Genomic DNA, 22,211 nt, shown 5'->3' with positions numbered 1-22,211 from the left:
ACTATAAATCCTGAACTTCAACATTTCTGTGAGTTGTGAATTACTACTTCCATTTGAGGTACATGTTTGGAAACAGACAACAGAAATTTACATTCATTTTTTGGGAATGGTCTTGGAAGATCCACATTTTTGCTTCCAATGGTGTGGTTATCACCCTGCGAGTTGGGCGTTTCTGCCATCGTTTCTTGCATTCTGTTTTCTAACCATTTGTGGAGCTACTTTTTTTGTACTCGGTTAATGATATGTCTTCCAAATATAAAGAACATCCTCTGATTTCTGTTTTCCAGAGAAAGCACCTTTGACTCTCGTGTCCTGAAGCAGAGATGTTGCCTCTCCGTCGGTGATTTAGTGCTTTGAAATGGCTCCCATCATTTCACTCTGAGGCTGCGGGTATCTTGCAGGATAAATCTGGAGAAGCTGTAGAGCGCAGATGATTTTTGGCAAGTATCTTTTTATCATCAAAGTTTTATTTTTGGGTCATTCTTCAGCTGCTGCCTTCTGTGAAGGAGAAAGACGCCAATTTTATGCCTTTTATTATGTATTCCCAAGTAGTCTTTTCTACTTAAAGTGAAATTAATGGGAACTCTGACAGAGATAATGTGAGGTGGAGATGGATGGAGGAGGAACCAAGGTGGATTGTCACCCTTGCCTGAAAGCGAAGACGGAGCTCATGTTCGCGTAGAGCAGCGATTTTGACAGAAAGCCAGTCAGAAGAAAAATGAAATATTTATATTGGGGAGGTGGTGGTGGTTTGTGTGAGGGTGACAGAGGTAGCTGGGCTGTGTGGGGGTGGGGACAGGCGTTGGTCTGCTGCATCCTCCAGTGATCAGGGCATGCAGGAGGATGAGCTGCCACTTATTGTGACTAGTTTTAAGTAATTCAGGGACATGGTTCTGGACCCCAAGAGCCAAGCTTTGCTTTGCTGGAAAGGTGAGAACCGGGTGTGTGCAGCTCTGGTGGGCGGCAGGAGCGGGACTTTCCACACCCCCCCCCCGGTTCCTCCTCCCGCGGAGGGCGGGGGGCTGCGGGGACGAGGTGTGCGGGCAGGCCGGGCGGGACCGACAGGCCGCGGCGCCAGTAGCGCCCCGCCCCGCCGCAGCCGTTGCCCCCGGCAACCCCTCAGCACGTCGCCGCCGGGCCGGGGCGCGCGCGGCCCCGCCCTACCGGGACAGGCGCCGTGGCGCATGCGCCGCTTCCCGGTGGGGTAGGTCTCGCTACGTGCGTCACCGTCACCGGGGAGGGGCAGCGCGGGGGGAAAGGGTGGGCTTTGTGCGCATGCGTCGGCGCCGAGGCTGGGGAAGAGGGGCGTGACCGAGGGAATTCCTTCGAAGGAGGCCCGCCCACTCTGGGCTGTGACTGGTCATCACTTCCCTCGCCGTCTCTCTGATTGAGTACCCTCCTGTCACTCAAGGCCTCCACGTTTCGTTACGCCCCGCCCACCAACTGCTCCCTGGTTGGCCGGCGCCTCCGTTCCTCACGGGCGCTGTGATTGGCGCTGCCGCCCCTTCACTCCGTTCACTCCGGCGCGCTGCCCTATCGGCTCGCGGCGCCGCAGGATTGGGTCGGCGGTGAAGAATGTAGACCCGGCCGCTCCCCATGGTAAAGCAAAATAATCCGGCGATGCTGGGTGTTCAACCCGGGGCGCTGCCAGCCCCGCCGCCGGCCGTAGCCTCGCCTCGCGTTTCCCCGCGCTGTCCGCCTCGAACCGCTCCCGCCTGGCTCGGGTGAGCGCCCTCAGCCGCCTCCGAGCTGCCAGGAGAAAAGGGCGGAAGGATACTCTCGGAAGACGGGAGAATCGCCAGAGCAGAGTGTGTGTGACAGAGGAAGTAGTTCCGGCCCCGGTTGGGCCTTGTTTCCCAAAAATAGCGCTAGCGAGTATCCGTGCGCCGGTGTCAGTGTCTCCTGAGGAGCCTCAGCGGGGAGGAGGCAGGAGCGGCGGCAGGGAGCGAGGGGGCGCGGGCGGGCGGGTGAGTGAGCGGGGCGGGGGGGACGGGTGCCCGCGTTTTGGGGTGAGCGGGAGGATCGGGGAGCCCTCCTTGAGCGTGGGGGGTCGGGGGCGAGGAGCGGCGGGGGGGAGGCGAGGAGCGGGGCGGGAGGCAGGGGCAGCGGTGGCGGGCGGGGGCAGCCCCCGGGGGGGGGGGGGCGGACGGGGGGAGGGGGGGGTCCCGCCGCCATCCCCTTCTCACGGTGTCGGCCCGGCGGAGCGCAGCGGAGCGGGGGCTGCTGGCGGGGCAGTCGGTGCGGGGGGCTGGCGGGGGAGGGGCGCGGGGTCCTGCGGGTGGGCGAGTTCCCGCGGGTGGGCGAGTTCCCCGCGTCCGGGGCCTCTCCAGAACTTCCCGCACCGCTCGCTGGAGGAGGGAGGATGGACGTTCTCGGAGCAGGCCAGCGGAGTCTGCCTGAGTGCCGGTGCACCGGGGAGAGAGGGTGGGGTGCGAGGCCCTGGCGCTCGGGGAGCACCGAGGTAAGGTCGCTTTCGCCCGGGTGGCCAAGTCCGGGGGCTGGGGGTGCGTGTGTGCCGGGAGCGGCGGGGAGAAGTACCTTTTGTCCTGTTTCTAGGCGGCCACGTTGGGTAAGCGACACCGCGTTTAAAAACAAACAAACAGACAAATCAACACACCCAACCCTCCTTAGAGCGCGGCCGTGGGGAGAGGGGTCGGGGGTCGGGGAGGGGGTGGCCGTTGCTAAAGGGGTTGCGCACAGCGCCGAGGTGCGTTGCGAATGGCAGGAGAAACTGTTCGCTAATGGGTAAACTAAAGGATGTTTTGTCCAGAGGAGGAAAAGATTGAAGGTGCAGCTGCGTGGTAGGGCAGTAGGGTTGTGTGTTCGGCGGTCTGTGCACCCGTCGGGAGGATGGGCAGAGAGACTGCTCTGACAGAAAGCCCCTGGAGTTTGTGGAGCTGTGTCCCCCAGTAAATTTTTACCTGCTTTTGGGATGCTAGATGGCGAAGAGAATGGAATTGCTTAGAAAAGCTAAGCCGTAGTGACTTGCTTGACAGGTGATTAATTTCAGAGTTGAGAAACTGGAGTTTCACAGAGGGGGAAAGAAGAACAATTTAAGAAGAGGGCTTCTTAGTGCGAAGTGTGAAGCCGTTGTGTCCTGTAGTCACAAAAGACTAAATTTATTGTGAACGGTGAGAGAAAGGGGTTCTGGGAAGTACAAAGGACCAACAAATGTCATAATTTGTAGGTAGTAATAAGGAAAAAAATGTGGTTTGGTATGGAATTGGTAGTATAGACAGTACTTATTTTAAACCTTTTTCACAGTCTGGTAAATTTTTATGTAGCATAGGGAAGGCTATTAGCTCTTAAACTTAATTATGTTAACTGTCTACAGATAATTGCTTCTCATACAAGTCTTTTCTGTTTTGTTTTTAGGAGCTAGATAACAAAAATATCTAACAAAGTACAGTTTTCTTGTTATTGCCAGCTAGTGTTTAAACAACCTACATGAAAGATGTCAGAGCAACATTCCTATAATCTGTTCTGTTTTTAAAATTATTTAAAATGTTTATCTCTACCTCTTACATGTAAGAATGTAATCTTTAGGTTTTTTTCCTCTTCTCTTTGCATTTGGGGGAGAAGTGTGAGGTTCCTCTTTTAAACTATTCATCTAGGTGCTAGAATATGTGCAAAATGACATGTCTTTCAATTACATAATTCAGATTAATTTTAACAAAGCATGTAATTCTAACACTTTTGGTCATTAAGGAGCATAATTACAAAATGATAGTTTAAAATTCTGTACTTGTTTAGCAAAACCAAAATGAGAGAATGGAACAATTTGTCTTGGTGTTAAGGGATTATAATAGTGCTGGCCAGTTGGAGATGAGCTTTGTTCGACTGAGGGCATTGAGTTTGGAATTGCAGAAGGAAAATAACCCAGTGCCCTGGTTAGTTATTTTTCTCTTCTAAATCTGTAGTTGACGTAGCATACTGGTAGTAGGAGAGGAGTATCACCGGTAAATGAGAAGAATCCTTCAATGAGAGGAACGGGATCAACATCAGAACAATTTTAGTGTAGATGGTTGTGTCTACCTGTGCAACTCCTCTAAACCAGTTTTAGCATTCTGGCATTTCTAATGATTTATTTGTGAGGTGTTTACAGATTGTGAGCTATGGCAGATAAATATTAGCCTTTAGCTTGTATGTGTGCTCGTTTTGCTTCATTTTTTAAAGTGTGTATTTAAACCGATGTGGTTACACCTCACCTCTCTAAATGAGTGAGCCCACAGAATGCTTTGCATATGTCTGGATATCTGGATTTAGATTCCTGTAATTTCCCATAACATTAGTTTCTTTGTGTGCGAAACAAGGGATGAAGAAATAAGTGAACATTGAATTTCATGAAGCTAGGCAAATTGATCTACAGAATTGAGTCATGTTGGACTAGTAAGATGAGAAGGACTTGCCTGAATTAAAACTTGAAGTAATTCTGGAGAATAAAATGTCTTCTCACAGCAGAAGACCTGTCTTTCTTAGGAACCTTATTGGAGCTGAATCGCGTGCAGTTTATGTTAAACTGGTCAATCTGGGCAGCAGAGCTTTTACGGGGTTTATTTTAGAATGTTAGCCAACTTTCTCAGATAACTTGTTGATGTCATTCTGTGTATTCTGGGCCCAAGTGCAGCCTCGAAGGGACCAGAAGCACCATGCAAGTCTCTGTGAGCAATGCCATGCTAACAAAACATAGCTGATTAATTCTCTAACAGTAGTAAAAGTAGTGTATTGTAGTGCTGTGTAATGTGGAAATCTGTATCAGTTTGGGAACCAAGTTTTTTGCCTAAATAAGAAATATCTTGTATTTGTAATAACTGTAGCTTGTTACGCCTTGCATGAGAGATGTCTGTGTTTTGGGTCAATTTTTAAAAAGTGTATTTTCTAAAAATTAACATAGCAGATTTTATTCACCTCACCAAATTCTTAATTTTTATTCTTAAAGGCCACAGGATTAAATACTCTGTGTAAAAGTTGGGTTTTGGGCCTATTAAGTCACAACAGCAGTCTGATCATGTGTGCAAAACACTGGGAAATACATTTCCTTTCCTTCTCATTGAAACAAAACTCACTTTGAATTATTGTGAACATCATGTGACAACATATATGCTGCATAACTTCATGGACAAAGTGACTTTCAAATACAAGAAACATGAAAACTTAAAGATATTATTTCACACGTGTAATAATGTGTTCTTCAGTTGAACAAATGGAACAAAAGTCAAAACCTCTGTGATTAATATGGGTGAATTTTGGTGCCAGTTGTCTCATGTTCAGATTTGATTCCTTCAGCTCTGGTAAAGTAAGCAGGGAAAATAAATGCACCATTCCTCTTTTTTCTTGTATGCTTTACTGCTAGTGTTGAAAGGCTAATGCAATAATTATTTGAATGGACTAGCCAAAGTGTCACTGAAGTGATACAGAATGTGGGTTTAGTTTAATGCTTTCTCCTAGCATGTGAAATGAATAAAGTCTCTGAAGGTGCAGTTAGATCCTGGAATACCTAAATATAGCTGGCTTTCCCCCCAAATGTTTACAAGGTGGTTTTGGTGTCTTATGAAATCTGCAAGATTACAGCAAGACATTCTTTTGATTCCCCCCCCCCCTTCCCCCCAAGTTAATTTTGTTGATCTTCCACTAAAAACACTTCAGGAACTTTTTTGGGCAGCTAATCAAAATACATTTGAGGTCATTGACACAGTATCTAATAAATGATCAAAGTGGTAGTACTAAGAGTTAAAACCAGACTTCAGCTGTGTACTATGACAGTTACCCTCCCCTCCCCCAGCATGTGTTCTGTGGCAGAATACCAGCTAAGAAATAATGTCATGGAGGGTTAAGTTTGTAGCCCACAGTAGTGTAGTTTGCTTATTTTAAAGTAAGCATCTGATCTAAATTTCTACTCCTTACCACCCCCGTCATATGGTGCATTCTTATTCTAACACTTGCTCTTTCAAGTTATTGCTTATGGAGTTGAAGGGATTGTTTTTTTTTCCTTCCATATGAAAGAGGCAACTTATTTTTGTTTATCAACTGTATTATTTAGGCTTACGTTTACTATTTCTGTGAGAATTTTTCTAGATTTCTTTATCCTTAACTCAAATATGTTTTTCTTCAGGAATGTAAACCCTTGTACTGTATACTCTCATTTCCATTTGACACTAAAGAGGAATTAATATCTTGCAAGACAACTCTGTTCCTGAGATCTGAATTCCCTGCCCTGCCAAAACAGTTGCTGACTTGGAATATTTTAAATGGTATATATGGTAATCTTCCTTTCTCCTCTGCTTCTTAATCCGAGGCTGCAGTGAAGAATTAGGCAGGAACAACTGCCGGGTAAAGACAGCTAAATTTTGTGGTCAGTCTTTTTTCAAAATTTTGATGCAGGCGAATATAGAACCTTTTCTACAGAAAGCACTATGCTTTTTGTTCCCCATGTGTTGTAACAGTATAAGCGTGCCCATATGATGAGAAGAAAGTACATTCTTCCTAAGAGTGTGATTAATTGAATTATTTTTCAGGAAATTAACTACTTTATATTCAAAATGTTAGTGATGCTTAATTAGGTAGGTCTCCCAGTTATATTTGTCTCTGTCCCTGAAGAGCTTTTGAATTCTGCTGAAGTCCTTATGGGCTGACCTGGAGACTTAAAAGTATGTTCTGTATTGCTTTGTGCTCAGCTGGATTTCCCTAGTAGTTACTAAGTATTGTTGCATGCCTATTTTAAGTATAGGGATAAAAAGTGTTAGGAATTATCAGCCAAGGATAGTTGTGGAAAGGTGCTTGCTTTGAGTTGAGTGTCTGTGTACCAGGCATTGATGACAAAGCATCTTTTTCCCCTCCTCCCCCCCTTTTTTTCCCCAAATGAAGAGCTAAATAACTGGGAAAAAAATGTGTTTGCCTTCACCCTGGTGGTCAGAGATCACCTAAAAGGGTGGGGTGTAGAATGGATGGGTTTGTGCTCAGGATACTTTTATGATGATAATCGGGGGGGAAGGAGGATTTTTTTTTCCATTTGCTTTAAATACCTTCAAGTGTTTTTGAAACTCATCTTCATTTGAAAACCAGATTGCTTCCAACACTGTAATTTAGGATTGCATGGATTGGACTAATGTTATTTTTATTGTTTGAAAGCTAACCATAGACCTGTGAGAATATGTAAAGCGGATATATCGTCTTGATACTTGCAGTAATATTTGCAAGCTGTGGTGGGTATCAGTATTGAGTGCTGTACCAATGTACACAGGCCTGATCTTGTAATTTTTTGTGATCGCTTAGAACGTTTGGAAGGTCAAGGGGGATAAATTATTGAACTTTTAGCTATATAATTATCTAAGCACATCTATAACTGAGCTGTGCTGTGGCTATGCTGTTAAAACATTTCTTTCTTGAAGATGTTGGTGTACAGAGTTGGGAGAATTCAGAGGAGATGATTTTGGTATCCCTTATGATGCATAGGCATGTATTGTAAGTGTAAAAAGATGGGATGTGCAAGAATTACAGTTGTAAGAGAGGAGAGTAAGCAAATATTTGAGCCTTGAGAGACTGACATGCACACACACATAGAAAGATGAGGGATCAAAAGGCAGAACAGACTTGCCTTGGCAGTGTCCATTAAAGAAACCACTGAAAGGTGTCAGGATAAGATGACTTGAACCCTGTATCTCTCACAAAATCTGCAATACTTGAGTCGGGGAGGCTGAGGAAGAAGGTAAAATACCTTTTTCCATCAGATATGAAAAAAGGTGATAGTGGTTTTAAGTGGGCATCTTTCTCCAGATATTTTGAATTTTATTTAATTGAATATCTTACTGTTGTAGAAAACTTGTATAGTATAGTGCAGAAACATTGTGCGGGGTTATCAACATTAAGGACATCTTGTTTTTGGTATCATTCTTTCACAGCAACTGCCCTCTTCCTGATATGACTGCATGCATCCTGTTTTAAAAACTGTAAGCTGACACGAATGACTGCTAATAAGTTGGTGCGTATAGCAATTTAAAAATGTTGCTTTTTCCAGTGTGAGCTGTCCTCTGAGAATATTTGAGAAAATGGGATGTTCTGTTGCCACTGTGCTTGTATTACAGTGTAATGCAGTGAGGGTAATAAACTAAAATTTTTCAGTAACTAAAAATTTTTGTTTTGTCTTGAAGCTGTTAAAATTATTGTGTAATAATATGAGGTTTTAATTGCAATTCAGGTGTCTTAAATGTAAAAGACTTAAAAACCCACAAAAATGGGCTCAGAAACCCATTGGTTTCAGGGTAAAAGAGGGAAAAGTAAAAGACATGCCGTTTCACTTGATGTGTACAGAAAGGAAAAGTGCTTTCTGCTAAAATTTTTGAACCTATATGCTGTCAAATTATGTTTGTTAGTCTGAGTTTGATAATGCACGTATTAACTTGGCTAGCTGGCTTTTGGGATTTGAAGCTTTTGAGTGCAGGAGAAGGATTTCCTCTGAGAGACTTCCTTAATATCCTCCTGTGTTTCTTTTGGAGCGCGCTTTTTTTTTGTGGTTTGTGTGTTGTGCTTTTTGTTTTGTCCTCTTGTTGTTCTTATCTTTGTTCAATAGCATTCCAAATGGTGGTATCTTAACTTTTTGTTACTGAAACATATATTAAGATCTTTGCTTTCAGAGATGTTGGGCTCGACCCTGGAAAAAAGTGCCAGCACTGAAAGTATTAATGGTTTCCATTAGGAAGCACTAAATTAGAACCCAGTCAGGGGAGGGGAATGAGACAAAATTCAGCATGGGTGAAGAGAGATGTGATCAGTAAGTGGAGGCAGGTATTCCCTGGATATTGGAGAGGTGGAATATGGGTATATTTGTAGAAGTTCTAGTTATTAACACAAATACTCCAAAAATTCACAAAGAGTATGTACAGCATGTCATAACATTGTGGAATATCAAATGATAATTTTCAGTTTTAAGTAGCTGCTTGTTTTCTTTGTGACAAATACAAAAATTGCTAACCTGAATAGCTGTCAAAAAAGCAATGGGAAACTTATCGACTGAATTAACCGAAATTTAAAAAATATTTTATTTTAGCAAATCTGTATTACAAAATCAGCTAGAAATACAGAACACTTGTTCTCAGTGAAAGACACAGAGAAATTCAAAGTCCCCCAGACTTTGTTGTGGGTTTAATATGAGATAATTCTTGTTTCTACCCTCCCCCCAAATTTCAAAAGATAATTGTCAAATTATTTTTCTTCTTTAAAAAAAAGCTGTTGATCAATGTTTCTATTTATCACTGTTAATTCAGTAGCTTCAAGGAACTCGTAAAATGTGGTGTTCCAGTAATTCAAAGTTCTAGATTTTAAAATGTGATTAATGTCCCCGAATACTGGAGTTGTTTAGATGCTTCCTGCAAAATAGGAGGAAGGTACTTCAAAAGACTAATGATTTGTTCAGGAGTTGAAATAGGGTTATGGAGAGTTGAAAATTCCAGCTGCTATTACTGTCTTGGCATTCTGAAGGATGTTCCTAGTGCCTTCTGGTTGAATTTTCTTTTTTACAGGCTTATCTACCTAGGAGGCTTGGATTCATGCTAGGATGAAATGTAACCTGGTAGCCACAATTATCGTGCTAGCTGCTTTTCAGTAAACCTTCCTGCAGATACTTTTAGCATGCCCTATATATGAGACTTCTCTAGTTCACTGGGTTGCAGCCTTTTTTCTGTTTGTAGATTCCCCATATGTTTTACTGGGGAGATGGACTCCTGTACTGTCAAGTTAAGCCTAGTGGTGACATGCAAATTGTTTTTATAGTTCTCTTGAGGGTGCTCTAGAACTAGTCCAGTACACACGTGTTTGCAATGAATAGTGTGTTAGCACAAGGTGCTTCTATAAAACTTGCACCAGATTCTATCAGAAAATAAGTAGTTCACTTCAGAAGAGGTGATTGGAGAGGGGATCAAAACGACTAAGAGACCCAGGTAAAAACCTCTTTTTAAAAGCTGAGAAACGTACTTGCCCCATGTTAGAAGGCTGTGATCCAAGCCCAAATCTATTGTGTAGTCATGTTATGAGCCCCTGCAGCACCCTCTGGTGATCCAAACATGCTTATGCAGCAGTTGGGGTCCTGGCTGAGCTTGTAACCATCAGGTCTTGCTACAGGACTGAAGAGATACTTCAGAAGAAGCTGAGGCTGCAACCAACTTGATGTCACTAATGGGTGCTGTTAGGTTTTGCTGCCCCCCCCCCCCCTTTTTTTTTTTTCTTTTCACCTTCTAATTTTTGTCTAAGAGGAGATGGAAGTCATTAAAGGATCTGTAGACTGCCCTGTTAATATTAGCTCTAGGCAAGCATAAACGGTGTGATTGCATGAGATAAAAGGATTCCTGCTTTATGGCTCAGTGGCTGAGGAGCAAATGTAGCGTGGTATGGGGAAGAGGGAAGAACAAAGACAATGTGTGTATGAAAATTTTTATTGTATGTACTGTAGCCTGTTTTATTTATGATATTAAAATATGGCTTGGAGAGATGGTGGAAGTAAATTTAAAAATAGTCCTAACAGTAATAGTAAAGTAGTAGTTTTGCAAGTAATAGAACTTAGAGACCTTCCATTTCCCTTATTTTTTGAGTCTTCCATTATTCCCTGATCTTTCAGAGCTCCCCCTCTATACAGGGTATTTCTCTTAAGGTCTTTAAATATCTTCAAAGGCCCGGTAGCAGCGGCTAGTCTGGGTGCAGGTGCCTGCTGACTGCCTGAGTGATCCAACAGAACCTGCTGCCTCTCTGGTCGCTGCAGGTGAGGTGTTTTGCCCAGGGGCTGTGTGCAACTGACAGGTCAAAAATTCTACAGCACTTTAAAGTCTTAAAAATAATAGATACTTTTACTGCTCCTCTTGGTTGAAACTGGCCAATTAAATCAGAAGCTGTTAATGAGAGGGAATAGACTGTGATCATGTAAACCTCATTTTATTATAAAGCTGTGGGTAATAGGCAGTTCTGTCTTCAAGATTTTAGTGCCATTGTTGATAATACCCTAATCTCATATCAGTAAACAGTGTTATTTTCTTAAGTGTTTTTATTTAATTTTATGAAAATAAACTCTTAAAGGTAAGATGATTTAAAACTGCATTCAGCTTCTTAATTTGCTTTGCTTTTAATGTATTTGATTTGATCTAAATGTCATATTAGGCTGTGATTCATTCATTCAGCAGAACGAAGTTAAATCTTAAATAGATCTTTATTTCGATAATGCCTGTTTGTAAGCATATGGGAAGATAGTTGTGTAGTACACGTGCGTTTTCTTCCTACCCAGAGAGTCTGGTCAGGACGCTGTTTGCAAAATTTTGTAATGGTTTGGGGATTTTGTGCAGGGGATTGACTGTGCAGCATTTGTAGTCAGGATTGGACTCTTGTGATCTAGAACAGAAGCTCAACGTGTTGAGATTGCAACTGCTTGTCCTCTGCTTTTCCCTTGCCAGACTTTGGACCATAATTGTGTATAATGTCGGACAGCAGCTTGCTTCTCTTATGCATATATTCTGGAGGTGGGGGAGCAGGAGCTTACTTCCATTTAAAAAGTTGGAAGACCTGTTTGCTTAGAAACCATTTAGATTTTTCTGTTTTAACATGTTGTGTCTAATGTCCCCTGCACCCCTCTTCCCACCCTCGGAAAGGGAACAGAAGAGTGGAGGGAATATGCCTGGCCCCACCCCCCCACCATGTGAGGCTAATATCTGTGTTTTACTGATGATTTTCTGGATGTTATTTTTTAAAACATGGTATATTTAAGGCTGAATTGTTCAGTGATAAAACCTACCATGATATTCCTGAAGACATTGACTGACTAGTTCTCAAAAGAGGCTTCAACCTGCTTTTCCATCATGCATTCCTTTAATGAAATGTTAATGAGAAGATGGTCTGATAAACTTCTTGAAAACTTTCTGTGCAGTAAACTCACTTATCTGAGGTTCTTTCTTCACATCTATTTCTTTTAAGGCATCTATGTTTGTTTCTGTAGCTGGCTGTCTTGCATGCATGTAGATAATGCCTATGAGCAAGCCACAAAGATTTTGGTGTGTTGTTCTTCTAAAGGCTTGAATGACTAATTTTCCGAAGGTGTAAAGAGCAACAGCCCTTCATGTGAAGTTTCTTTTGTGCTTGTTCTAACTGTTAGAAGTAGGAGAAAGTAAGTACAGACTAAAATTTGGAGTTGCAATCTGACAAGGAATCCTCCAGGCTTCTTATCTTGAATAGCTGAGATCACTGTTCTTGCTTCTGTTTTATCTGTGCCTCACTGCTTTTAGTTCTTCATGGTCTCTTTTGTTTAATCTTAATGGCTTATAAGATACTTCACTAGTATAATTAGCTTATCTTAAAATAGTCTGATCTGTTAGCAATATTGGAACAGTAAAGGGACAGCCAGCCTGAGAGTCATTGGGTTCTGTGTAGTGCACCCACAGAGGTGTGTCAGTGCTTGGGCCACAGGGGAGGAAGGAAGGAGTAGGTGAGAACTTCTCGAAGATGTAACTGGATCTTGAACATGAATGCCTCAGTCCACCTGTGTAAGGATTTACAGATGTATTCCTTCATGAGTTTGACAACAGCTGATTAAAGTAACTAGAAAGCAGCTTTTTCTTTGCTTTTTTTTTTTAAAACCAAGATACAAGTAAAGTAGAACGAAGAGACAAAATTCAGTTCCATAGGTGTTCCTTTGCTTAGGTTGTTTTTATATTTGTAGCTTGAGTGTGTCTGGCTTGATTTTATCAACTTTTATGCTTGAGGGAAAGTGACCTCATCTCATCTTACCTCAAACTCCTCCTTGTTTCAAACTTACAAGTATTTCTGGTCTCAGACTTTTAAGCTTTGAAGTATCCTACCATTAAGGTACCTGCTTAGTTGGGACTGTGTATCTGGGTTTGACTACTTTCTATAATTGTCTTGGATTCCTTTTCCATTTCCATCTCCCTAGACACCAATACAAATTTGGGCAAGGAAACAACTGCATGTATTGAAGATTGGCGTAGGTGTGTTAATTCTGAAGGATAAGCTCTGCATTTAAAAAGTATATTTTTGGAAGAGCTTGTGCTGCATTTGTTACTGTACTTGCTACAATATTGAAGGGATTAAATACTTTTTGTTTCTTGTTACTATACAGGAGAAGGAACTTAGTATGCAGTACATTCAGGATGCTGCCTCTGATGTGATTTATTCCATATTTTCTGGAGGATGTATTTTTGATTTCTGTAGAAAAGTACCTTTCTGAAATTTAGAAAAACCACAGCTGTGCACCAACTTGCCATGCTTTTCGTGGATTAAAAATGGATTGGAGTGTTTAGTGTGATATACTAGCCATTTGGTGAAACGCTCAGATCCTCAGTAGCTGATGCTGGGTATACAAGTACTGGCTGCTCTTACCTAAGCAGAAAATGTAGTTCTATTATTTCAACATGTAAAATGCTTTTTAGGGAAAGTTTGTTCTGGTTTTGGGTTGATAACTGCATTCAGTCTGGAGTCTAAAAAAAACTTATACATTGATGTTTTTAGGTCCAGCTTTTTGATTTCTCAAACCCTACAAAAAACCCTTATAAGAAATGCTTTTATTATATAGTGTTTGAGCTTGCAGATTGTCATTGAAAGGCTAACTTGGACTCTGTAAGATGTAGTTAAAAAAGAAATTCTCCTGATTAATGTCTGAGTTCTACTTCCAGGTGGGTTTTATATAGTATCTCCACACAGGAAGTAAGAAAAGTAGCTTTAACTATATGTTAATGTCTTACATGTGCTGTGAGACGTCTTGAGCTTTCCCTGTAAATGACGGTAACTAAGCAAGACTTTATGTGTAGTTTAATGTTTAAAATAACTCTAGTTTTATTTTGCTAGTATTGCTGGTGCTCTTACGTATACAGAGTTGCAATATAACTAAAGATTGGGTGGTGGGACTTGCTTCTCTTCCTGTTAGAGCTGTGCATCTCAAAGCCTGGTATAGGCATCATTTTAGTATCGTTCACTTTGTGACAAAATTATTCTCGTGAAACTTCTAGACCAGTTCAGATGATGCCAGCTTTCAGCTCAATTTGGTATGTTTCTTGTAATGCTTGGGGTTTTTCTGTTGTATGTGTGTTTTCTTTTTTTTCCCCTTGTTTCTCCCACATTCATTAACTGTGTTTACAATGAGTTTTCAGTGAACTAGTTTCAAAGTTCCAGATAAATCCTTGGCTGTAGTGATGGCTTAAGTGATGGAGATCTTATTCTGGTATTCTCTCTACCATGTTTCCTTGTGTCTGTTAAACCTATTTAGATGAAAATGCTGTAAGCAGAGACATTGCTTGTGCGCTTGTTCCCTGTTATACTATTAATGTTTATGCTTAGAAATATTAGTAGAGAGATTATTAGGAGAGGAAGTCTAGCACAGAAAAGCTTCCTGTAGACTACTTGAAACAGTGGTAAATTCTAACGGGGTTCCCATGGTAGTGAATGTGTTTTCTTTAATACACATTACACAGATCTCACTATTGTCTTCTTAATAATACAGCATGTTGGCTGTGTTATACTCAATACACAAGTTGCCTTAGCAAAATTTTCTGAAATGCTATTTAAAAAACATACATAAAACCATGTTTGGCAAAAAATGCTAAAGGGTTCTAATGGTTCCTGAGTGTGTAGGGGACTGTATTTTTTTCTTTTTGGCATTTGCATAAGCTTTTTAATCCAAGTCTTTGTCTCTTTCTCCTCTGCTGTATTCCCACAGTAAATTAAATTATTTAACTTTTATTTTAGCAATAGGAGACAATTTGAGCATAATTAAAGTAATGTATCTGTCTAGATGAGTGATTCCTAATTGGATTATCATTGTTTTGAGAACACATCCGCAGTCATTCATTGTGAAACTGTACATTTCTGTTTGAGAGCTACAATAAATATTGAAGCCTCACTGTTCAAACCAGTGAATGTAGATCTAGATCTGCACTTTTATTGCCACTTTTAATTTCCAGAATGTACCACTAGGTTGAGGTGTTCTTCTGGAATTCCAGGGCTCCTGTGAAGGGAGCTCTGGCTGTACTTCGGTGGCAGAGAAGGGCACATGCGCTTTGCCCCCGCAACCCAGTCAGCAGGTGACCAGCCTGTGTCTGCTGCTTTGTCTGCTGCACGGGTTACAGGAGGTTTCAGCCCTCTCGCTGCCTCAGGGTTCGTACTCGGCCCATGGGAAGAGGCGCTGGATCTAGAGATGCTCAAAGCCATTTGGATAATGAGGGAAGATAATGCCCATATTGTTTTAATAAACTTTCTTGAAAAGGTGTTTCTGAGTTGAAGTGCTGGTTTGCTAGTGTCAGGCTATTAACGCAAGAAATCTCCTAAAACCAGAACGTTCTTCTCCCAGCCCTTAGATCTGTGCCTCCGATAGGTCTGCACAGTATGCTTAGACATGTTACAAGCTTATAGGCCTTACCTGTATTTCCTATACAGTAACTTCCTTGGCTTATCTTAATGCTCACATTTGTGAAAGACTTGCTGAGGTACCATACTAAACAACATATGATGGGGAAAAAAGTTACTAATTAGACCTGTTTTCCAGGTTAGAGACTATATTCAGAAAAATAGTCTTTTACTCGGCTTAGCTAGAATTCTTCAGATCCCCCCTTAGATCAAAGGTAAAGCTGTATTGTGATAAATGTGTGTAGACAGATGTATGCAGGCTACCTTTAAACTAGTTTAATGTGGCTGTGTAAGTCAGTGGCACGTTAGGATACCCACGCAGAGAAAGCATTTATCCCTACCGCTTGAAAATCCATGGTGTCACAAAATGCTCTTTAATTGTAGTACCTAAATGGGGCAAACCTGTTTCTTAATGGAGAACCTGTCTTAAGACTCATATTTGTCATCTAGTAAGTCTTTGAGAAACTGAGTTAGTATGTTCAGTTATGACTAGTCACTAGCACGAGGTGGAGGGCAAAGCACCTGCATTTTGAGGTGGGTTTGTCTTCTCACATGGTCTCGTGGTTTGTAGCTGTGAATTCCTGTTTCAGCTTTTCTTCATATCTTTAGCAGAAGAGTACTGAAACTCTTCGACATGTTCCAGTAAAACAAATGACAGCCAGCACCCACCAGCTTTTATTCTTTTTCCATTTGTTTCTTTATTAAATGTGGTTTGGTCACTTTTTATATCTTGTGAGAACACATTAAGATTCTTTGATTTAGCAAGCCTTGCTGCATGAAATGCCTTCAAAAGTAGGCTTGAAATTCTTTGCAATTATTATGTGCCAAATTTAAATCAGGCATCCTTAAAAAAAGAACCAACCCCAAACTTATTTTGTTTACATATTTCACTTAGATGATTAAACTACAATGAAGTTTCTGGCATGTAGTAAAACTTTTAGTTCCAAATCTTGTCTGTGGTCTAGATTGATGCCTCTGTTCTAAGAAGAAAGTTTTGGCTTCGATGGCCTTCAACAAATCAAGAAAACTAGGGAGGTAAAAAATTTTCGTTTTGACCTATAGGTATGACAGCCTTCTGAACTGCCCAGCATACAGATCTTGTGGTGCTGATAATGGTTGGATGATGATGGTGGTAGTTTCTACTGTGTTGTGATTTGACCTCACCAAATGGATGCCTGACTCTGAGAAGCCTTAGCCTTAACGAAGGACTTCATTCTGCCAAATGTAACTTCCATCAGCTCTTGCTACTTACAAATACGGAATATAAAAAATGAAAAATAATTTTCTAGTGAGAGTGCTGCATTTGTGTGTTTCCAGTTTTCCAGTTGATACCTGTTGGTTAAATTCTAGCTTTAAATTGCGATGTGGAAGACGTCTGTGCCTCAAAGCTTGTCTGCTGATCTGTTGCTTTAGCTGCAAATGTTACTTCTATTGGCAAACGTTGCCTTGTTTTGAGTCTTTTGCCGTTAAGGAAATTTAAGATTGGTGCCTTGCCTTGCCTTTGAAGTTGGTTTGCCTAGGTGCAACTTAACAATCTCTTGTCCTGTTCTTTGTCAGTGTGACAGGGCAGAACAGTATTTTGAAAAGGAGGCAGGGCATGCCCTGTGACTGAGCTTCAGTCATTTACATCACTTTGCTTTAGCCACATTGCATATGTTGTTTTGGTGTGAGGATCTGGAAGAGTGATTATGTCGCATTTCAGCTGGGTGTTGTGTGTGTTTTTGTTCTATTTTTGTATGGTTTTTTTCCAAGAGAACTGCAAGTAAACAGAATTATTTCTGCTGCGCTCCGCCTCTCCATCCCTTTTGTCTTTCTCCGTTATTTTTTTGAGTTTTCATTCATTTAATTTCATTTCCCAGTGGGTAGATTATGAGTTTTCTGTTCTATTTATCTGTTAAAGTGCTAGTGTTTTTCTCCTGAGGAAGATGATGTCTTGTCAATTCTACTCTCAGTAAGTATCTTGGTTTTACTTACCTTAGTATCATCCCTTCCATTAAAAACAAAGTGTCTGCATAGTTTTACATTTATGCAAGCTATGCTTTTATTGATAATCATGTTAGGTAGGTTTTGATTCTTGTTGTTGGGTTTTTGTTTGCTTCTGAAATAAAAGTAACGTGTAACGCATCAAACAGTTGCAGACAACTTAATTCCAAGTCCTCCACTAATGTCAGCATTTTTAAAAATGCTTTGTATAATATGGAACATTTCTTGTTCTTAGTGAAAACATATTTCACATCCTCCATGAGACTGTAAATTTTCTCTGTAGCACCCTAATATTATTTGCTTTTGCTAATTTTTTTTTTAGTTTTTACTATATTGGAGAAATTTGGTAGCTACATTTTTAATGGTGCAGTCAGAAACTTGTTAATTTGAAGGATGAAAAACATGTTTCTTGTAGACAAGTTGTATTTGTTGATCCCATTTCCTAGTTTTGTCTTCATATTGAAGTTTACTGGTTATTACTTTTTTACTTTTCTGTGTTTTTTTTATAAATGTATCTCTTGTTTTTAATTACTTGGGTTTTCTTTGCGAAAAATCTAGTTCAAGACTGCTCCTAATGTGTTAACTGTTGTATACTTCTAGTGTGTTGGTATTGTTTGTGTGTCACTCTTCAATGCTGTGGTCTGCTAATAGCAGGTCAGAATGGTACGTAACTCTTAAGTCATCAAGATGGAAAAAAATTTAAATAAGATGTAATGAAAAAATGGGTTCAAGTCTGATGCAGATAAGGAAGTGACGGCTTAAATATTTGAGCAGTAATAAGTCAAAGGCAAAATTTAGCAGAAGTCAACAAAGGCAACATAATTCAGCTAGGCTCACATTTTTGACAATTATGCAGAGGTGAAGCATGGTTCTTGAGGCGGTGTGGTTTTTTTTTCTTTGCAGTGACAGCTGCTGTGCTCCCATGGGAAGGGGAGGCGGGGAATCCTTACCAGCAGCTGCATAGAAACCTGTAAGTGCAAAGATGGCCCAGATTTGATGTTAAAGCTATGAGGCAGAGCACTGCTGTGTATTAGCACTTAGTCAATAGAGTACCTGGTAAAACAGCATCCTATCTCAGTCATGTGCTTTTGTGACACAATATGAATACATATTTTGCATATAGCTAACATAAGTGTTTCTCCTGGGTCATTAAAAAACTCTTCTACATTAGAGATGATTTGGTGCCTCCAATGTGGTCCTGTAGTGCAGAACTTCTAGTGTCAAAATGAAACCTGGTCAATATATCAGGACCATACTGTACACTTCAGATCGTTTGATGCTTAACCTTTGAGTGACTAAAATTGCAAGTGTTGTAATACTTTTCTTCTGTAAAGATGTGGTATTCTGTATCTTTCTGTCAGTGTATTATTTGATAAATGCTGGTGTTCTCTACAGACTAATTAAGGAATAACTTTGAATGATGAGCTAGTTTAAAGTAATGTCTACTCAAAATCCAACCATTTATTACAGTGTACCTGTACCTCTGCCTCTCTTTGTTCTCTTGATATACCCACAGCATATCTATCTTGTGAGTAACTCAGTTACCTGTTGATAGTTCTGTCTGTTTTCCAAATGTCCCCCCATCCAGTGGAAAGGGCGGACCAGTGATGTATCAGCATTTCGAAGTTTCTACTTAAGAGGTGTTGGGATGTGCTTATAGTATGCAGCGAACATGCAGTTGAAGCTTAGGTAGGTATATGAGGTAACTTTAAATTAGCCACTCTGGGTATGGTTTCACTAGAGTAGCAACAGTCTGAGATTTTTATGTGGGCTAGCTGCCTAAATATTTACTAGAGGTCTGTGTGTTCTCCTTGCTTCCAACTTCAGTGCTGAAGCTTACTGTGATTGCACTCTTGCTGGTAAGCATTTGAGTTTGAGTTAGGCTTTCCTCCATGCTTATGAAAAGGATTAATGTGTATTCTTCCAGTAGAACACAGATACTTTTCTAATCTGTCCTGACCTCGGTGATCAGGTCTACTCCCCTTTTATTTTAGCATTCTCCAAGGCAGCAGTCTGAAGCCATGGAACACATTATCTGAAATGTCCCCCTGTGTTAGTCTATAGGCAGCTTTTAGAAGAGATTGCCTTCTGCTCCCCATGAGGCTGGCATTCTCTGTAGCAGTATCCTCTTTTGCAATATGACATAGGAAAGCGTTGTGACAGAGTTTGATAAAATATTTCTAGTGTGTGCTCCATTAATTTTGACAACTCAGATTTGTTTGTACTTTTTATATGCCAGTGTGTGTATTTCTAGATATGTCAATATATAGAGAGACAATGTGTTTTTTTATGTCAGTATCATTTATAGAGAACATCTGCTATGAAATTGTTAGAACAGTATGCAATGGTAGCTGCTTAAAGTCTGTTCTAGTAGTCACTGTGCACCCACTTGGTTTAATAAACCAGTAAAACATTTCAAATGTAGTTGAATATCCTATCCAGTTAATGACATGTAATGTTCTGGATTTCTTCAGTCTTACATGTCACATGATAATCTTGTGACCTTTTCTTTATGCTTTCGTTGGTAAGACAAACCAATTAGCTTTGGAGTTTTGAATCTTAAAAATTCATAATATAGATAACATACATGCAAGGCTTACATGTGTGTTTTAAAATAGTAAATGGGTTAAAGTAGCGCTGGCGTACTTAGTACTCTGTTGGCATAATTTTTCCCTTCAGATGGTTGTTCAGAATGTGAGGCCTCTTCCTATATTTGCTGTTAGCAAGAGCTAAACTCTAATGTCACTTATAGGAGAAATTTAATACAAGCAGCTTGTACAGAACTGACCTGCTGCCATGACAGCATGTAATATATTTAGCATGAATGTGTCTAGTAACCATGGGGTCTTATGCAAGTGAATATAACAGCAAAACTCTCAAAACTTATTTCACTGAACGTTTTCAGAGTTCTGTTAGTTAAATAAAATGTTATCAAACTATTTGAAGAGACTCAGTTTGTAACTGAGATGTAACCAAGTGCAGAATTTGGAGTGCTGCAGCATGTGTCTACATATCAGTGTAAGAGAGGACTGAGATTCAAAAGTAGCTGGATTTTTTAACCCACCATAATTTTCTGTATTTTCATGTTTTAGGCTGTTATGATTCAATTTTCTGTTGCCATGATGACTAAAGATTAATTTTTAAATGAAATCTGAAAATAGCAATCTGATCCTCGGGTGCTTAATCTTTAAGAAAAGCCACAAATGTAAATTTTGGCAATGCTGTGATATTGTCAGAGTTTCTTGGTCTCGTCTGTGCTAAAGCTGATGTGTCAGTTACGTGCCTTCTGCAGATTTAATGGGTCACCATTTGGGAGATGATATGCAGGGAGGAGTGACACAGGCAAATGATCTATCAAGACAATGTTACAAGGTGGATAATCTCTTTAATGGATTATAATCTCCCTTATGCCAAATCATGATAAAGTTCAATGCCATTTTCTCTGTTGGTTTGGTGCTGAAAGTGTGATGTTGATGTTGGTTTACTGTTTAAGGTTTTTTGACTTCTTGTGCTGAGCAGAAAGGGTGAGATGGCTTGCTCATCCTCTCCTGTTTGTTGCAGGATACCATTTAGCACGTGGTAGCAGGATTCTTCTTGCACTGCAGCTATGGATCCAGATGAATAAAAAGTGATCGAAGCACCAGAGTGCAGCTTTAATGCTGAATATGGGATGATCTTATTTCTAGTGACCCATTACTGAGGGATTTACTTAGTCTCAGACTTGCATGATTGCATTCCTAAAGCTTGAAGGTTCAAGTGGATTCTGAATGCTTTGGGAGTTCCTTTCTTCTTCAGGCCCAGTGGTCACACGTCATGCCAGTGAGGCTTGGCTAAAAGCAGAGGAACAAAGGGTTCCACCTCCCCTGGCTGTGATTTAACTTGTAGGTCTTTCAGCTGGTAACTTTTTCCACCTCTTCCTGTTGAGAAGACTGTGTAGGCACTTTCTTCCAGATAATGGGTTGTTGGATGTTGTTTTTTTGATGGTATTTCTCTAGACTCTTTGTCATTATGGACTAGCAAGCTCCTTCAAAGATTGAAGATATTTTCTATCAAATTCTCTAGTTTTGGTAGATACTGCATTTGCAGAAAAATTTCAGGGAAGTCCAGTGGATTTTTGAGTACTTTATGGACATGCATAGTAAAGCAGCATTAAGTGGCCTTAAACATAAGAGGACTGAAATTATTCCATAAAGCATAATGATATTGTGGGCTCAGAGTTATATACCTTAGCATACATCCTGTTTCCTAGCCCTGCAGAATATAATTGTGCAGGAAGCTATGGTGGTTCTTTTTAGGTGTTTCAAAATATCAATAATCCTCTTGCCCAAGCTCTGTAATTAATAGCATATAAAAAAACAAGGTCCCTTTAGTGTTCCCATTTTGTTTTTCTCTAGCAGCCTGTATCTGAAACACTGCAGAACCAGGAGTGAAAACTCAATCTCTAGCAAAAGCTGCCACTTGTTTGTAGTGGGTTTGTCAGTGCTATTGATAAATACTTACTAATTTCAGCTTCATGATTTAGCTTGTTCTGATGGCTCTTCTAAATAAATCTTTTGTTACAAGAACTGAGCCTTGTGTTTAATTGATTTTGCTTTCAAAAGGCCAAAGATTACCATGTGCCTCCTTGAAAGACCTTCCCTTAAGGTGAAATCCTTAAAAGTAAATGAGAACTAGTTTCTTTTCAATGTCTGAGTCCACTAAATTAAAAAAAACACATCTGTGTATTTTTTCCTATGCTGCGTGACATCACATTGGATAAAATGCCACAGATAAAACTCTCTACAGATAAACTTATTGTTAATTCTTTCTGTTGCTGTCCCCAGTCATGCTTTTTCCTCTGCTTT

General features: G+C 40.6%; 1 protein-coding gene across 14 annotated transcripts in view; it reads left to right on the top strand.

Moving 5' to 3' along the window:
- Positions 1–1,465: 1,465 nt before the first annotated feature.
- The window catches only part of MEF2A (myocyte enhancer factor 2A), a 93,374-nt gene continuing 72,628 nt past the window's right edge, over positions 1,466–22,211 (top strand). For 6 of the 14 annotated variants that reach the window (XM_064456146.1, XM_064456142.1, XM_064456145.1 and 3 more), the window contains exon 1: positions 1,467–1,599. The gene's annotated coding sequence lies outside the window, so the exon portion shown is untranslated. The other 8 variants (XM_064456141.1, XM_064456138.1, XM_064456131.1 and 5 more) reach the window with 6 other exon arrangements.

Source organism: Phalacrocorax carbo, chromosome 7, assembly GCF_963921805.1.
Source record: "Phalacrocorax carbo chromosome 7, bPhaCar2.1, whole genome shotgun sequence".
NCBI classification, from domain to species: Eukaryota; Metazoa; Chordata; class Aves; order Suliformes; family Phalacrocoracidae; genus Phalacrocorax; species Phalacrocorax carbo.
The sequence above is the reverse complement of the archived record's forward strand: the minus strand, read 5'-3'. Positions and strand labels throughout refer to the sequence as shown.